The following is a 13,527-nucleotide window of genomic DNA, read 5'->3' as shown; positions in this document are numbered from 1 at the left end:
ATGGCTGGGTGATATGACACTACGTATCATAGCGATGATATAAAGTGTGAATTGATGGAACTTTTTTCTAAATCGTTTACATAGATAGGCCTATTTGTGGAGTAAGCAAATCTATCCGTGCAGCTTTTAGTGGGCAGGAATTATTGGAACGTTGGAGTGGAAAAACAAACACTGATGAATGATACACCTCAAAAATCTTCAGATTTTAGTTTTACTGTACATAAAAAAGAAAAAAGGGTAAATAGTGTCAAATGAATCTAAATTAATTCAAATTAAACATTTTAGACAAACTTTCTAATTTTAATTTTAAACTTTACATAAAATAGATATAAAATTACTTAAAAAGCATTGGACTACCTGCAAAAACTCAAAATAGTTTGAAATGCCAGTGTAGTTTATGCTGTGGTATCAAAACTGATATTGAGAATTGTGAAACCATGATATTGTTACTGTGAGATTTTGGTCATATCGCCCACCCATTCTTTGCTGGATAGCAGAAAAGGTTCCCACAGTTTTACATACAGTATGAATTTTTTAATAGTGTTCACCACAAGTAATAGACTACATTGTAACCAGAAATATGTATATAAATGGCTGCTATTTTGCATAAGTTTATTTGTAATTGCAAGAAAGAAAGAAAGAAAGAAAGAAAGAAAGAAAGAAAGAAAGAAAGAAAGAAAGAAAGAAAGAAAGAAAGAAACAAACAGACAAAGAAACAAACAAACAAACAAACAAACAAACAAACAAACAAACAAACAAAGAATGAAAGAGAGGGCAGAGATGAGGTTAGGAATGAAAAGTCAGTAGGCCTATGCAGTTTCTTCATTCACTGTGACCTATACCTGCACTGTATGGCCAATTTCACATGTATTTTGTGCATTTTCAAAATACAAAATACTGTATTTGTATTTAAATAAATAAAAATTCACACAGTATTTTGTATTTGTATTTAAATACATTTATCCACACAGTATTTTTATTTTAAATACATTTCCATGTATTTATGCCCATCTTTGAGTGAGTGAGGGAGAGCCTGTGATTGTGACAGTAACATAGTAAGATAAAACAGTAACTCTTTACAATAAGGTTTATTAGTTAACATTAGTTAATGTATTAACTAACATGAACAAACAATGATCAATACATTTGTTAAAGTTTTAATCTTTGTCAATGTTAATAAAAATTCAGGTGTTCATTGTTTGTTCATGTTAGTTCACATTGCATTAACTAATGTTAACAAATACAACCTTTGATTTTAATAACGTTGTAACGGTCATCAGCTGGAGTGCCCTTGAGAGCCACCTGAGGACACTCCACATCAGACTATCATTATTCACTCACAACTACATTTCCCATAATTCACTGCCCGGACTCCTCATCCCTGATTATCACATTCACCTGTGTCTCATTATATTGTTTAGTTCACCCCATATAAGCCTGGTTCACCTCATCATTCCCTGTGAACTCTTGTACGTTATTCCACTGCATTGCTGAGCGTTTCCTTTGTTGTCATTGTTCCTGGTTCTTGATCTTTGCCCGTGTCCTGGTTTTCCCGTTCCTGCCTCACCCTCTGGATTTGTCTGTTTGTTTGGATTGCCTGCCTGTGTATGACCTTTGCCTGCATTCTGATTACGATTTTGATTTACTTTACTAAACTGCATTTGGATCCTCAACCTTTGTGTCTCAGAGTAGTTCATAATGAACATATTAGTAAATGTTGAAATTAATATGAACTAAGATTAATAAATAGAAGTATTGTTCATTCTTATTTCATGTTAACTAAGGTAGTCAACTAATGTTAACTAATGAACCTCATTGTAAAGTGTTACCGATAAAACAGTAGTATTTTCTAAATAATATATTCAACAAAATTAACATTTGCTTCTTCACATCTAATTTTATTTATTTATTTGACTTTTTTAGGGAGGTGGGTGAAGGCTAGCATAATGTGAAGGCTGTATATATCAAAATCTGAAAAATGAGTAATTTGCTATTAGTTAAGTAAGAATATACAGGACAAGTCATGCATATTGTTAAAAATTGTGTAGGAGAAAAAACGTCAAACATTTTCTGATATTCAACAACGGCAAACATGAAAGAGAGATAGATTATTAACTCTAAGAGGGGAAAAGATTCTGGCAAAACCTCTTAACAAAATGTTGAACTTATTTGCAGGATTCACTGCCCACGAGAGGAAATAGCAGAAGTGCTTAATTTGCTACACAACCTTTTCCATTTTCATATAGTCTAAGGGTGGAAACACTGGAGATACTGCATTTGCTTAGTCTCTCATTAGCTTGTGGAGCTGCTATTAAAGTGTTGGACATTTTCATTCTCACCTTTACTTCAACTGTAGAGTACAGTCAGAGCCCATGGGAGAACACACTCCGTACAGACTGAGCACAGTGTGTTGAGAATGAATGATGATGAAAATGCTCGGTCTGAAATGAGCAATATCACATCGGAAAGCATGTGTTTCCTTGCCCCCAAGATAAACAGAACTCATTATATCTCAGCATTGATGTATTATATACGTGCTATAATGTGCATTGCTGTCCTTTTTAACATTTGCATTCAGATACCATATTGTTTCTGTTTCCGAGTGTGACACACTTTTAAAATATGCGGTAATGTTCAGAACACAGGGGATGCATTCATTAAAGATTTGTTATAATGAAAGATTTGGTCATTGTAAGCAAAGGTCGGCAAAGAGTATAAAGTTTAAAAAAAGAAGAAGAAAACGCTATGCATATTTGCAGAGAAAAGCAGGCATTGGGATTTAGGTCACATAAGTAAACCTGACTTAAACACTTTAGGGTCCATGTGAGCCTTAATAACAATTCAATTCATGGATGGTCTACTGTTCAAGCCAGTGGAAGCATTACTGGAATCAAAGTGACCTACAGGTCTGAGACTTTCATCCCCTGACAAAGAAATAAAGATTTAGTATGTAGGGCACACAGAAATAAAGAAAGGAGAGATCCTTTGCTTTCTTCTCTCATTGTTGCAGCCTTTTATGAAGACCTCAGCAATCCTTTTTAAATTTATATGAGTTGTTGTTGTTGTTGTTTTTTGCATCAAATGATAATCAGGGTTACTTGGCATGTAATACAGAATAACAACTCAATTACGTCTGACTAACTGAGTTATTGTACTGTTTGTGATCTGCATTTCCCAATAAAATCAAATGCACATTTACAAAGTACCCAATCACACCTTTGTTCACAAAAACCTGTTTACAAGATACATTTTTACTGTGCTGAGGAATAACTGATTTACATAAAACAAAAAGGACCAGTAATGCTGGGAAAACATTTGCAACAGTATTCTTTCAGTTATCCCTAAAAATGAACATTTCATAGATTTTCAAAAATTGTATTACAGTACTGGGGTGTGTTTCCCGTACAATAACGTAACTCACTGCTTATACCATTAGTGCAATGCATTGTTGAAGAAATCAACTAGCTGGTCACGACTGTTTTCCGAAACCATATTATCGTAAATTTGTCGTTCAACCACGTTGGTAATTGATGTCACGCAGGTGGTGGAGTCATAACTTCTTTTAATGAATTTGTTTGAGATCGAATTAATGTCAGATGTTTTGCTATAAATTACGGACATGGCATCTGAGGACTAATTCTCATTTTTCTCAGTTCCCCTTCATCAGTTCACTATGACGTACATCAGTTCACTATGGTATACGTCATAACTGACGAAATCGGGATCTCGCTTGAGAGACCAATCTACTTCAAGTGCAAACTAAACGAGCCAATGCACATTGGCATGCAATAATTGCACCAACTGCTATGCATCGCGGCTCGAGATTATAATGAGCAGAAGGTGCGCTGCATCTTTGTCTTTCGCTTCGGAGCCAGACGGTGAATGCTTTTCCTGCTCTGCAATCTTATCTGAGAGTGTTTTCACTCAGGAGTTTCCTGAAAGAGCATACACTGCGTTTTTTTAAAGATGTCATTCAAACCGTGCGTTTCTGGATGCGGTCGTTTCCTGTCCTCATTTGAGGGCCACGATCACTATTTCACATGCCTAGGCTTAAAGTGTAAGTTGCAGGTTAACCACCACAGCCAATTAATGTGTAAATTAAAGTGCTCTACATGTATATATTTAATTATTTCTGTCTTAAAATGAGTTAAAATAACATTTATTGGGGTTTCTTCAAAGGTAGCGTGTTTTTTCAGTTACTGGGTGATGACGTCATAAGAGGAACTCGCAACCCATACTCTGCTAGATTCCTACTGTATCATATGGCTATTTGGAGAACGACTGAGGATGTGGCAAACGCTTCAAATTCTTTATGGACCACAGCCCTACAATTTTTAACCGGTCAGGCGTGAGAGAGGGGAGCCATGGCACTCAAAGAGTTATTAATGCTTGGTGTGAGGAGAATTAGTTGAGGGTTGACCAGGTGAGTAACGTTAGGTACGTTAGAGCTCGTCTTGCCTGGTGCAAACTTAACCCGGATAATATAACGGAACGGTATTTTCAAAATATTGCCGTCATGTAGAATAGCAAGGAGGGACAACGACTGAAGACATTATTTACTTACAGTAAGTCAGTCCAAATCAGAGCTGTAGAGATGCACACACTGTGCAGGCATCAATCGCTAGTCTCATCGACGCCTCAAGCGTCATGTAATACCCTTCCTTAATCCACGCGTTATCAATTTCTCACGAATCACGATTTAATTAGCGATGTTTATTGTCAGAAAAGAAAAAGAGAGATCGATGTCCCCATCACTGTGTTGAGTGTGCAGTGGAGAGTATGTGCTGCCGTGAGCTGAACGCGTTTTGGAGTTTAGTGTAACAGCTCGACCCGTGACCGGCTGATCTGACGTGCCTGAACCCGTTTGTTTTGCGAATAGCTTATTCTCATTTCAGGCAGGATCACGGTCCCCTTGAAGTCAGCACACACGAGTATGTTTACAATTGAGTTATTTTATCCATAATTTTTTTTATCAAATAAAAGCTACAACCAACTTTTCTGAAGTTATGTAAGGCATCTATAGCTGCTAGCGTATGGTAACTCTACTAGTGAGTTCCTTTTATGACGTCACGCCCCATCTAGTGGAAGGGAGCGGGAGCGGTTAAAACCACTGTTAAAAGTGCCAACTTTTCATATAATATCAGCATTTTGGTATAAAAAACAATGGTGGGCGGTTTTTATCTTTATGTTTAATAAACACATTGCATTATCTTCGTGAAAAATTTAACCTGCAACTTACACTTTAAGCGTGTTGAGACTGCATTTGTGGGTGGTTCATGTTCTCGCATGTTTTTCATCTCCCCTTTCTCGTAAAGGCTCTGAATCAGAATCAGACTTGTGTGACACGTAATCCCCTTGCCCCGCCCCCATGCCTGCCCGGATGTGTGTGAAAAACGTTGGCAGTATAGAAACATTTTGGCGCCAATATGGCAAGCCAAACATGACAAAATCTGCAGAAAAAGTTTTTCCTCTCTCACTACCCTTGGTGGTGGGGCGGCTTTGCTAATTGCAGACCGCCTCTTCCCTGCATGTGATGACACTCAATGCATGAGGGTAGTTCTGAGTCGGGGTTGAGCAGTGCATAGTGACTGATCGTGGTTTAAGTCACAGTGCTGGCTCTCGGTCAGACGATGTCCACGCTGGTGGTCCAGAAACGCCCCAGGGCTAAACCTTGCAGATGTGCGAGACATCACCAAAGTTCGCTTTCTCGATGCTCCCATCTCACGAGGTGGCCTTTTTCTGCGACACTGTTGGAGCGGTTCAGCGGTTCTCCACAGTTCAGAAGCAGGCTGAGATAACCAAGAGCTTGTCCCGATGTGCTACCAGAGTCACTTATGGGCTTCCCCTCAGTCTGTTTGTCACCAAGGGTGTCAGTCCCCTGAAAAAAAAAAAAAAAAAAAAAAACTGTCACAGCCAGCTCTACTGTGACGTCGAGCCTTCGCAGGAAGACGGCACCACCTGTCTCTGCAGCCTTGAGACAGGTGACCCAGAGTCAGCTGCTCTTCCCTGGTGGAGGGCCGGGCGGAGAATCTTTTGTTTAATCAAATTCTGTTCCTTCGCTGGCGTCTCAGTCAGCGGTACCCAGCTTCTCTATCTCTGGGTCTCAAAAGGGCACGGATGGCAGTGAGTGATGCTTCCATGCCTTGCCACTCCCGTCTCCCTCTATCGCCAGCGGGCAGCAGTGTGCGGTTCGGAGATGCCACCAGGCCTTCCCACGCACCCTCTGCCCCACCCTGGAACCAGGTAAGTGTTGCATGGCACACTCAGACTCCGCTTCGGGCTGCCTCAGTGCCTCCCGAGCCGAGCAGAGTGCGAATTACCCCACCATAATTGGGGGGTACTGCTCCTTCACTTCTTATATGACCATCATGGTCCACTACCATATCAATCCCCACCGTGATCGCCAAGTGTAACATGTGTTGTGCAACACACATACAAGGTCTAAACATGCAACAAAAGTTAGATGTTAAGTGCACTGAAATACCATTTTAATTACTAGTAAAAGTACCTTTACAAGAAGCCTATTGCCTATTTCAGGGTTTTTCCTGGCTCAAAAGGAGGCGGAGGTGGTAAAATCATAATAATGTATTTTAATAATAAGATAATTAAATGTGTTTTTTTTTTTGTAGATCATCATATAGCCTAATGTGTTTCCCACATTTTTTTGTTGGTGTAGTTTGGTATCTCTAGGGGGGTCCGAGGGCATGCTCCCCCGGAAGAAAATTTTGTACATTTTAAAGATAAATTCATTAATCTGGTGCACTTTGAGTCACCCGAATCCACTATTAAAAATAAACAATCCACCCGCAAACCGCCTATATTTAGATATCTGCATCTGATCATCACATTACAATTATTCAAATTCTTAGTGTTAAGCATGATAATATGGAAACATATCACACTGAAGTAGGCTGATTTAAAATGAACATTTATTTAAAATAAAAGTTCTGCTTTTGGCAAAATTACATTTCCTTAATAGCCTAAACAGAGGCTTTACTCCCTTCAAGCTTAAATTGTCAATGTTTCATTGCATCACTGTTTGAAAACACATTTTTTGTACCTTTATAAAGGGCATTTTCCCCTAATTTTAATATGTATGCTCCATCTTTCATTTCAAATTCTTAAATTTGATAAATATATTCAATTAAAATAATTAGACACTAGGCTGTTACCAATCAAATTTTATAATTTACATTGAAAAATTATAACTGTATTAAATTAGATTATTTTAAATATTTTTGAATATACAAATAAGGAATGTTGAAAAGAATGATACTTTATGAAACTAGCGTTTTGTCATTCAACGTTGACACTTGCTTGAGAAGTTGAAGTCGTTCTCTATCTCCGTTGCTTCTAGCCACGGTGGTTAAAAATGGTACGGTCCACAATAGGGGTGTCTGAAATCGCTTTACATTAAAATGTTCCTACAGTGAAAATAGGAGTTGACTTGTATTGTAACTGTAATTATATTTTTTCACAATATCAGAAAAATTATCTGACCCCCCCAAAACTGATATTTCTGTCCCCTGTAATTCGAACTATGGAGCCGAGTCCCTGTGTTCCACCTCGCTGCCCCACACTTGTCCCGTTGGTCCCGCTTGCACGGTGTCTGGGAGCCTGGCTAGCACTTTCCAGCCCATCTCGCTGGCTCATCCATACCATCAGACTCGGCTATGCGATTCAGTTCGCCCGGCGCCCACCCAAGTTCAGGGGCATCTTGCGGGCAGAGATCGATATCCTACTGGCAAAGAACGCGATCGAGCCGGTCTCTCCAGCCGATATGAAGACAGGGTTCTACAGCCCCTACTTCATTGTAACCATGTCAGCAATGTCAGCTTGCTTATTTTGTTAGGATTTTATTAAGTCCACATGTCATAAAACAAGAAACTATGTTTATAATCACAGGTCGAGAGCTGTCGTTCTAAACACACAAAAAATGTAAAATAATTTGTTTTATTAATGCTTAGATTACAGTCTGTCAATTTGTACCATAAGTATCCTACTTTTTATCCAGGGGCCTTAGGCAGAAAGGAAGCAGGAAGTTTTTTACATGAAAAAAAAAAAATCTCATTAAAGAAATGCTACCATGGTACCCCTGTTATTTGGTTATTTGGCCAGCACTTACTACAGGGACGGTCTCTCAGAAGCAACCTGGGGTTAAGTGTTTTGTTTATAGAATCTCAGTAGCTCTCCAGTTAATGGAAACTAAGGCCACTGAATTACCACCCCAGATAGTAGTGTTTATGTAAAATGCTTTTTACCTCCTTATAAAATGCATTTTAAATAGATATTCAACGATTCTAATTCGTTTGCAAGGTCAGTAGCTTATGTACCATTTGAAATACTACAATAGTTAATTATGTAACTATATTCATGTATTCATGGGATTTATAGTCCATGTGTTTTTGTTGCTTACAAGAAAAGATGTTACCTGCCTACAGCTTTTTTTTTTTTTTTTTTTTGGAAAAGTTAGAAAACATTACCAGAATTTTAGAAAAAAGAGATGTTGTATATGCTTATTTATTTTTTTAAATGTGCTGTTTTGACTAAAAAGTACCTGAAGTTGCATTGTGAATGTTAATAAAGGAACCTTTGTACTCGCTACAAGATCTTCATATCTGATTCATTTTCATCTTATCAAATTAGACTGTCACATTCACTTATACTAATATCCCTCTCAAATACAGGGTTCACAATTTTCGGATCTACCACATATAAATATATAAGTTTAATAATGTTAAAGAAGTCATATCTTGAGAAAATCAAATTTTCCTTGATCTTTTGTGATAAAAGAGTTCATTGTACTAAGGAAAAGTACTGCAACTTTCAGAACTCAAAACTTCTTTCCAAATCCAAAAAGAACGATTTATTAAAAAAAACAAGGAGCTTTTTTAAAATCCTTGGTTTTAACACACACATATATGTGTGTGTGTGTTGTTGTTTTTTGTTGTTTTTTTTGGCTACATTTGATTGGAAAAGTATTGTAGAAAAAACAGCTAATTTATTTATAATAATGCAAAATAGTAATACAATGGTATTATTATTATTATTATTATTATTTGGGCTGAGGTGGACTTAGTGGGACAATGTATTATATGACCTCTTTAACAACAATGTAATCCTTTAAAAAAGCCAACAACTGCAACTGTTCTCTGATGTGGTTGCTGAAGGAGAAGCCAGTCGAAATTGATGTTGCTATGGAGTTATGTAACATTCTACAGAAGCATGTTTACTTGCACAACACAGAAACTTAGTCACGAGTAAAGATGAGGTTAAAATAACATTATGTAGTAGGTTTAGCAGTGAAACACACCCAAACTGGATTGTCTGAATACACAATATAGTCAAAAATGTTGCTCCTCTCATCTCATTCGTGCCATTATGTACTGTATTGTAGATTGCATTGACTTATGTATTGTATTATAGATTGTATTGACGGTAACACTTTATTTCGATAGTCCACTTTAGACATTCTACTAACTATAAGTAACTTTGCAGCTACATGTCAACTAACTGTCATTAGAGGATTAGTAGAATGTCTGGTTAATATCTGCTAAAACTTTATTTTGATGCTCCCCCAACAGTTATAAGTAACTTGGCAACTACAAGTCAACTTATTCTCCTATCACGTACCCTAACACCAAACCATAACCTAACAGTCTACTGACAGTCTACTACAGCCTACTAATACTCTAATGGGAGTTAGTTGACATGTAGTTGAAAAGTTACTTATAATTTGTAGAATGTCTACAGTGGACTATCGAAATAAAGTGTAACCGTATTGTCTGAAAGAGTGGTTTCTGGTCAGTTGCTTGAATTCAATAACAGTACATGCGTTTCTATTTTAACATCCCTATTTTTCTTGCAACGGCCTTGCGATCTCCAACCTGTTTTCACAGATGCTGCCAGGTATGTTAAAACCTTCTCCAAACTCTGTGCCCTGCAGTACATCTCGTAACCTCTCCATCGAAATTCACAGATTTCACTCCTGGATTCATCATGTGACCGATCTAAAAATCAAGACTTACCAGCCCACAACCTTGTCCAAATCAGTGGACAGAAACTTAATAACTGATGATGCCCAACCTCACCAACCTTGGAAAACGTCAATGTAAAAAGTAATACCCTCCCCGACAATGCGCACTCAACATTGTTTGTGTAGTACCTGACAAACCTGTGTTGCCAGGTGATGCGCCTACTTGAATACAAAATCCAGACAATCCTCTTGTGCATTCAACTTGTCAAAGTTGCATTGTTAATGAGGACAGGATTTTCTTTTGGAATCATGACAGCGTATGAATTAGTACTAGACAGTTTAACATGATAGCCTATAATTTTTTTTGAGTACTTAATCCCAAAACATGTTTTTCTTTTTGAGTCATGTGCATGATACCCTTTGATATGGCTTAAATGTCACTTACTGTAGATGCTTCTGCTTATGAATGTACTTAATCCTTACAATTGCTATACAAATTGCAATAAACTGCTACTCACTTGATTTCAGTTGTCGTTGTTGTCGTCTGTTAGTTTCCAAGTATTTTGGAACTGGTTTGGGCAGAGTCTGCAGATGAAAAAATATATCATTAGGTACAGACAAAATGTCTCTGTTGTCAAGTTAATGTAGTTGGGAAAGCATCATAAAACAGGCAGTTAAGAAGACAGATGGAAACTGTTGTGTCACTTTGTGATCAACAACTACCTCCTTATCCAGGATAAGACTCTCAACAGCACAATATATTCCTAATATTCCAATGAGGTCCATCTTTATTTGGACCCCACTGAATTTCATTGTAAAGACAAAAAAAGTCTAAATATTAGCAAAATATCAGGCAAAATATCTTCTTTTGGGCTTCTTACATCTTAAATATATCTTAAAATATATTATTTTTAACTTTCATATATCCACTTTAGACCAACTTACTAAATAAATGATAGAGAAGCTCCAGTATATGCTAGAAGCTTTCTACAGTATATTGGGTGAAGATAGGCCTTCCATTAAGAATGGATTGTACAGCCCATAATACTGCACATTTGTTTAGTAATAGTCCCAGAAAGTTCCACTCCTTTGGTTTTGGGAGTGGCTTCTTGTGGTTGTAATTTTTTTAATTATCTGTGACATGACCTGGGGTGAGATGCATGCTTTTTCTATTACCAGTAAGAGTCGAGTCTTAGTCGTATCAAACATTTCCTTACACTCTCATGTCACTGACAAAATTGTATGATATCCTATAGGATATTATAAACATATGTAACTTTTATATGATTTTTCCCCCTTATTATAATCATGATTTATTAAAAGGGTGGGGCTTCATGCTTAGCTTTAGTCAAGGGTTGTATGTTGTACGACGCATTGTATGGATTCTTAAAATGTATGTTACATAATGTAACAAGGATACTGTAAAATAGTTTTACCTCAACATTTTCTAAGTTCCTTAAAATGATAACATTTGTTAGCTTTGCAGAATTCATATTATCTGATAAAACAAATTCTGCTAAAGTTTTGGCCAACAGACTTTCCCGGCAATTTGTAACTATATTTAATGTTTTGGCAAATTGGTGGCACATTCGTATCTAATTTGTACATTTTATTTTTATCGGTTTACGTTCCAATAAGCGTTAGCTTTAGGGGTAGACATTCATGCTATACATATATTTTAAAAAAATATATGTTTTCATAAATCAAATCATACAAATTCATACAACTCATAAAAAATAGTTATGTTTTTTCATGAGATTGGGTTGGTTTTGGCAGTCTGGGGCTTTCAAGCTCCAAAGATTATACCATAAAAGTAGTCTGTAGTATGACTTCTACGATATATTTTTCCAAACTTCCAAGATTTGTTTGAGGAAGAGTGTGTTGTTATTCACTTAAATTCTTAACTTCTTCCCTATAATCTGTCATGTATTCTTTTTTTTTTTTTTGGGGTTGCATTACAAATAAAACTGAAAGAAACTGAAAATAAAGTTACTGCCTTAAATTTTCAGTACAATCTACTTGGATGTTTAAGTCATTTCAACTTAAATTACATTAAACTAACTTATCTTGTTTAACTTATAAAACAAGTTGAAAATTGCTTAACTTATTTTGATTAGTTAAAGCAATGTAAAAACATGTTGTCATAACTTATTGCTCATATAATTTTATACAGTGAACTCACTAGTTTTGAACAGTAGCATGATGCAACATTTTCAGTTAATAATGCCTTCTGTTAATCCCTCATACAAAGATATCGCATGGCTTTAGAAGACATGGAAGAGAGTGAAAGGATGGTATAAACTAATGCCTTCAGTTGATAATCCCTCATACAAAGATATCACATGGCTTTAGAAGACACAAAAGATAGTGGATGGGTAGTAACATATTTGTCCTTCCTAGCACTGTTAGCACATGTTCCATGTGGAAAAAGATAAACAATATATTGATATACATATATACAGTAATGACCATTTTAAGATGAAATTTCCTAAAAAGCCAGAAGGAGAAAGGCAGAGTCAGTAAGCTACTATCTTCTTGCCAATCTGAAATGGCAAAAATGGATTGTGATTAAAGGCAAGGACACAAACTGCTCACAAACTCTGAGCCGATACTTTAGCGGCAAAGAACAGTGCAATACCATGCCCAAGTTTTATGGGAACTACTATAATTACTACAAAGCTAATTTGGCATTTATGATTGACATTGCAATTGTTAAAAACTTCTATCCTTCAATAAATTTATGCAATAACGTGTGGTGTTCAAAAAAGAATGGTTGGAATGGTGTGGTCTAAGGCTGTCTGTTATCACTAATTGGTTGTCACTGTCATTGTTACAGACTTTTCTTAAAGAATTACTGGAATGCAGCACCAAAGAATATCCTGTTTGTGCAGTGGCCTGACCCTGAACGGTAAATTTGTCGACTACATAACACAAAACATAGTCTGATGCTAGTTTCGTTGGCATAGATAAAATAAGTCTACATCGTTTTTTAAGCAAAATGCAAAGTAGTTTTTTTTTCTCAAACAAGTGCTATTTAGCTGTTCATCTGAATGTTTGTTTGATATGTTAAATAAGTAGTTCTGATTTATTTACATTTTTACTCTCCAAATAAATAAGCTGATACCCCTTTTTTGGGGGACCACTAAAAATCTCAGTGCACTAAGAAAAAAAAATTATTTTAAAAAGATTATGCATGTTGTGAACTCATATAACATCATTCATTGTATTAGTCACTCTGTGGAGTTGATTGGTTGAAGAGAGAAAGGGGAAAAATAAAGTTTGTCTGAGTAAGGTAAGTGTTTTCATGATACTTTGGGTGCCTTCAGGAAGGAAAAAAAAATATTCTGACAGTTTTTTTTTTCTTGTTTTTTTTTTTTCACTGTAGTAATTTCAAAGCTCAACTCCTCATTGTCCATGTATGTATGTTATTTGTGCATTGCAAAGGGAAAGAGGAAATGTAATGGCATAAATAATGGCGCAAATACCAATAAATTGACTAGTGCAAACCTTAGTAAATTGTGTTGTGTGATTCATTTAAATACTCTCCTCCC

General features: G+C 36.5%; 1 long non-coding RNA gene across 2 annotated transcripts in view; it reads right to left on the bottom strand.

Moving 5' to 3' along the window:
- The window catches only part of LOC309474792, a 46,109-nt gene extending 35,102 nt beyond the window's left edge, over window positions 1-11,007 (bottom strand). For both annotated transcript variants that reach the window (XR_014197416.1, XR_014197417.1), the window contains exons 1-3: window positions 10,922-11,007; window positions 10,700-10,778; window positions 10,495-10,561 (exon numbers count right to left, since the gene is read on the bottom strand). This is a non-coding gene — a long non-coding RNA (uncharacterized lncRNA). The remainder of the gene's footprint in view (window positions 1-10,494; window positions 10,562-10,699; window positions 10,779-10,921) is intronic.
- Between the last annotated feature and the right edge of the window lie 2,520 nt (window positions 11,008-13,527).

Source organism: Leuciscus leuciscus (assembly GCF_965113295.1).
Source record: "Leuciscus leuciscus genome assembly, chromosome: 14".
In the NCBI taxonomy this organism is placed as follows: domain Eukaryota; kingdom Metazoa; phylum Chordata; class Actinopteri; order Cypriniformes; family Leuciscidae; genus Leuciscus; species Leuciscus leuciscus.
The sequence above is the reverse complement of the archived record's forward strand: the minus strand, read 5'-3'. Positions and strand labels throughout refer to the sequence as shown.